This window comes from Meriones unguiculatus, chromosome X, assembly GCF_030254825.1.
Source record: "Meriones unguiculatus strain TT.TT164.6M chromosome X, Bangor_MerUng_6.1, whole genome shotgun sequence".
Taxonomy (NCBI): domain Eukaryota; kingdom Metazoa; phylum Chordata; class Mammalia; order Rodentia; family Muridae; genus Meriones; species Meriones unguiculatus.
Genome location: NC_083369.1, coordinates 101,688,580 through 101,694,239, shown reverse-complemented (window position 1 = coordinate 101,694,239; position 5,660 = coordinate 101,688,580). Strand labels below are relative to the sequence as shown.

General features: G+C 41.7%; 1 pseudogene; it reads left to right on the top strand.

The window, feature by feature from the left end:
• Positions 1-402: 402 nt before the first annotated feature.
• Positions 403-959, top strand: LOC110543062 (BCL2/adenovirus E1B 19 kDa protein-interacting protein 3-like; annotated as a pseudogene).
• The last annotated feature ends 4,701 nt before the right edge of the window (positions 960-5,660 follow it).

Below are 5,660 nucleotides of genomic sequence, written 5' to 3'. Positions count from 1 at the left end.
AGAAGTTATTTGAAATTGATACCAACTGGAAAAAGGAAACCCTTTTTCTTTCTCTCTGACAGAACTACTGGGTATATCAACCACACTCCAGGGCAGGTCCCATGCCCAGAATCCCAGGAGTAGCTGCCCAACAGAAAAACAGACTATGTTTTTTTGTGTGTGTGTTTGTTTTTGTTATGTTTTGTGAGGTTTTTGTCTTTTGGGGTTTTGTTCTTTTATGGCTTTATTCTTTTGAGAAAAAGAAAGAACATGAAGTTGGGTGGGTAGACAGGTAGGGATGATCTAGGAGGATGGGGAGAGGGGAAAGAATATGATCAAATATATTGCATAGAGAGTGGAGTGGGCAGCTGGCTGCTCTAGTGCTACCTCTTAGTGACCACCGGGATCCTTTGTTGAGCCACCATGTTGAACAGTGGGGAAGAGAACCTGCAGGGCTGCTGGGTAGAACTGCACATTAGCAATGGGAATGGGAACAGTGATCCAGCCTTCATCTCTATATATAATGGTGACATGGAAAAAATACTGTTGGATGCCCAGCAAGAATATGGACCAGGAGCTCCAAGAGTGCTCACTGTGACAGCCCACCTCATTCCCAGAGACTACAAAATACTAACAGAGCTGAAATAGACACTCACAGCTTTGGAGAGAAAAAAGGCACTCTGTCTGAGGAAGAATATGTTGAAAGAAGAAAAGTTGAAAGTATCTTGAAGAAAAACTCAGATTGGATATGGGATTGATAAACTAGGCCAGAAAATATCCCCACTCAAGGAGTGCCTTTATAAACACCTGACGCACACAGCTACTCTCAGCATGAGAAACACAAGTGTTATGAAGAAAGGGGGCATTTTCTCAGCAGACTTTCTGAAGGTTTTTCTTCCATGTCTCTTGCTGTCCTGCTGGCCATTGGGTTGGGGATCTATATTGGAAGTTGTCTGACAAATTCCACTAGCATGTTTTGATGAAGAATTGGATCTGACTTCTGTTCACACAGTGAGGATTCATTTCTGAGCTGTGACAGCTAATTGAAAAGCTAGCACGATCCTTGGGTGTCTGCACTATGTGTGTTTATTTGTTCTGTAAATGTGGTGTTCCTGAATTAGTGAGACAGAATAGACTCTAATATCATGACTTATAATTATACCTATGTGATCAATTAATAAGCATGTCTGACTGATGCCTATTGTAGCATTTATTAGGAAATTTCTTTGAATATTAGATATAAATAGTATAAATAATTTTAATATAGTAGCAGTGCTGTATTGAAAAAGGATATGTAATCATAATTCAGTTAAGACACTTTACACTTCAAAAGAATGAGTAAGTGATATTAAAATCATTGAAGAGTTTGTCCCAAAGGAATATTGTAGCCTTATAATCCTATTACATAGTAGAAAATGCTGCATGGTTAATTGAAGGGTACGGGTTATCTGTAAAGGCCTCTTATTATATGAATTAACTAGCAAGTAGAAGCTAAGGTTATCCACAAACCTCACTCTGCAGTCAGTCTCCACCTCTTTTTGCTTTGAAGGGTGAGGATTCCAGCCTTGCTGTCTGCCATTACTTTGGGCAGTCAGTTTTGTTGCAGGCACCTTCATTACTCTGCTGGATTTAATACCTTTGTACTTGTGTGCTTTTAAAATCAGCTGTATTGTAAGCAAATCTGTCTATTTTGTTTTTTTGGGTTTTTTTCTTTTTCTTTTTTTTATTAATTACACTTTGTTAATTTTGTATCCCCCATAAGCCTCTCCCTCCTCCCCTCCCGATCCCACCCTCCCTCCCATTTCTGCATGGATGCTCCTCCCCAAGTCCAGTCCACTGATAGGGGAGGTTCTCCTCTCCTTTCTGATCTTAGTCTATCAGTTCTCATCAAAAGTGGCTGCATTGTCCTCTTCTGTGGCCTGGTAGGGCTGCTCCCTCCTCAGGGGGAGGTGATCAAAGAGCAGGCCAATCAGATTATGCCAGAGGCAGTCCCTCTTCCCATTACTAGGTAACCCACTTGGACACTGACCTGCCATGGGCTACATCTGTGCAGGGGTTCTAGGTTATCTCCATGAATAGTTCTTGGTTGAAGTATCAGTCTCTGGGAAGTTCCCTGTGTTCAAATTTTCTTGTTCTGTTGCTCTCCTTGTGGAGACCCTGTCCTCTCCAGCTTTTACTATTTCCCACTTCTTACATAAATTTCCATTCATTCTGCCCAACAGTTGGCTATCAGGTTCAGCATCTGCTTTGATAGTCTGTAGAGCAGAGGCTTTCAGAGGCCCTCTGTGGTATGTTCCTAGTTTGTTTCCTGATTTCTTCTTCTGGGTTTCAGAGGCCCTCTGTAGCAGGTTTCTAGGTTGTTTCCTATTTTCTTCTTCTTCTGATGTCCATCCTCTTTGCCTTTCAGGTGGGGATTGAACATTTTAGTTAGGGTCCTCTCTCTTGCTTGGTTTCTTTAGATGCATAGATTTTGGTGGGTTTGTCCTACATTGTATGTCTATATGAGTGAGTATATACCGTGTGTGTCTTTTTGCTTCTGGGACAACTCACTCAGGATGATCCTTTCCAGATCCCACCATTTACCTGCAAACTTCATGATTTCTGTGTTTTTCATTGCTGAGTAGTATTCCATTGTATAGATGTACCACAATTTCTGCATCCATTCTTCAGTTGAGGGGCATCTGGGTTGTTTCCAGCTTCTGGCTATTACAAATAAAGCTGCTACAAACATGGTTGAGCAAATGTCCTTTTTGTGTACTTGAGCCTCTTTTGGATATATGCCTAGGAGTGGTATGTCTGGATCTTGAGGAAGCGCTATTCCTAGTTGTCTGAGAAAGCGCCAGATTGCTTTCCAGAGTGGTTGTACAAGTTTACATTCCCACCATCAAAAAGGCTGGAAATGAAAAATAATCTTTGCGAAATCCTTTGGAGATTACTGGATTTTCACATGTGTTAATCAGTAACCAATGATTCTGTTAAACCTGGTTCCTCCGAGTCTTATTCTTTTCTATATAGCATGTTTTTAAAGCCTGCCTCTTTGCCATGCTGTATGTATCCTGTTAGATTTGTTTCATTGTTCCACACTTAACTCAGATGTATTAAAATAAAAGCAATATTTTGTTGTTCTCCTTGGGGAGCACCTGTACCCTCCAGGTCTTTCTATCTTTTCCTTCTTTCATGAGATTCCTTGAACTCTGCCCAAAGTTTAGCTATGAGCCTTATCTTCTGCTTTGATAACCTGCTGGGTAGTGTCTTTCAGTGGCCCTCTGTGTTAGGCTCCCATCCTGTTCTCTTCCTCTTCAGATGTCCCTCCCATTTGCCTTTCTGAGTGAGGATTGATCGTCTTACCCAGGGTCTTCCTTCTGATTAGCTTCTTTAGGTGTACAGATTTTACTATGTTTATCCTATATTATGTATCTAATATCCACTTATAAGTAAGTATATTCCATGGGTGTCATTCTGCTTCTGGAACCAAGAAATCCTGGTCCGGGGGTCTTTTCTCAGACTGATACTCCTACCAAGAACCATGCATGGAGATAGTCTAGAACCCCTAAACAGATGTATCCCATGGCAGCCCCTTCTCCAAGTTGGTTCCCTAGTAAGGGGAACAGGGACTGTCTCTGACATAAACAGTGGCTGGCTATTTGATCACCTCCCCGTGATGGGGGAGCAGCCTTACCAGGCCACAGAGGAAGGAAATGCAGCCAGTCCTTATGAGACGTGATAGGCAAGTGTCAGATGGAAGAGGAAAAGTACCTTCCCTATCAGTGGAATAGAATAGAAGACCCAGAAATAAACGAATACACTTATGGACACCTGATTTTGACAAAGATGCCAACACCATACATGCCAGAGCCTGCTGGCAGGTTTGAACAGTTCTTGAGTGTGGAGTGAAGATTGAAAGAACATTTAAAAACCAACACACTACACATGAGATCAGTTTGAGAGGGCTGCCAGTAGAAACTGTCTCACAGGTTTATTCCACAATCATTTTTTTTTTTTTTTTTTTTTACAGCCAGAGCAAAGCACCTTGATACAATGAAGGAGTTCATCAAGAAGTCAAAATTGTTTACCTCGTTCACCTGTCTGTATGATCTTCACACAAACAAAAGGAAGTGAAAATGGCAAAACATTCTGCCTACTGTTTCAAACAAAAGGAAGTGAACTGGGCAAAACATGCTGCCTATCCCTGTCTCTAGGGTGAAAACATGTTCTCTGAGAACTCAGTAACAAAGGAGCCTGACAAATAAGCTGCTTTCTACACATACAATGGAAAAAGGATAGCATCTCCAACAAATGGTTTTGGTCTAACTGGATGTCTACATGTAGAAAAATGCAAATAGATCTATATTTATCACCCTGCACAAAACTAAAGTCCAAGTGGATCAAAGACCTCAACATAAAACCAGACACACTAAACCTGTTAGAAGAAAAAATGGAGAGGATACTTGAACTCATTGACACAGGACATACTTCCTGAATAGAACATCAACAGCACAGGCTCCAAGAGCAACAATCAATAAATGGGATCTCGTGAAACTGAAAAGCTTCTGTAAAGCAAAGGAGACTGTCATCAGAACAAAATGACAGCCTACGGACTGGGAAAGGATCTTCACCAACCCTATATTTTACAGAGGGCTATTATCTAGAATATATAAAGAACTCAACAAGTTAAACAGCAATAAATCAAGTAATCTGATAAAAAATGGTGTACATTATTTTTTTCCCCTTTTTTTTAAATTTTTCATCAATTACACTTTATTCATTTTGTATCCCCCCATAAGCCCCTCCCTCCTCCCCTCCCAACCCCACCCTTCCTCCTCACTCTGCATGCATGCCCCTCCCCAAGTCCACTGATAGGGGAGGTTCTCCTCTCCTTTCTGAACTTAGCCCATCAGTCCACATCAAAATTGGCTGCATTGTCCTCTACTATGGCCTGGTAAGGCTGCTCCCCCCCCCCCCGGCCTGATCAAAGAGCAGACCAATCAGATTATGTCAGAGATAGTCCCTCTTCACATTACTATGTAACCCAATTGGACTCTGAACTGCCCTGGGCTACATCTGTGCAGGGGTTCTGGGTTATCTTTATGAATAGTCCTTGGTTGGAGTATCAGTCTCTGGGAAGTTCCCTGTGTTCAAATTTTCTTGTTCTGTTGCTCTCCTTGTGGAGACCTTGTCCTCTCCAGCTCTTACTATTTCCCAGTTCTTACATAAAATTCCATTCACTCTGCCCAACAGTTGGCCATCAGGCTCAGCATCTGCTTTGATAGTCTGTAGGGCAGAGGCTTTCAGAGGCCCTCTGTGGTAGGTTCCTAGGTTGTTTCCTGTTTTCTTCTTCTTCTGATGTCCATCCTCTTTGCCTTTCCGGATGGGGATTGGACATTTTAGTTAGGGTCCTCTCTCTTGCTTAGTTTCTTTAGATGCAAAGGTTATAGTGGGTTTGTCTTATGTTGTATGTCTATATGAGTGAGTATATACCATGTGTGTCTTTTTGCTTCTGGGACAACTCACTCAGGATGATCCTTTCCAGATCCCACCATTTACCTGCAAATTTCATGATTTCCTTATTTTTCATTGCTGAGTAATATTCCATTGTGTAGATGTACCACAATTTCTGCATCCATTCTTCAGTTGAGGGGTTGGTCTGATGCTCTTTGGGTGGATGACACCTAAATGAACAT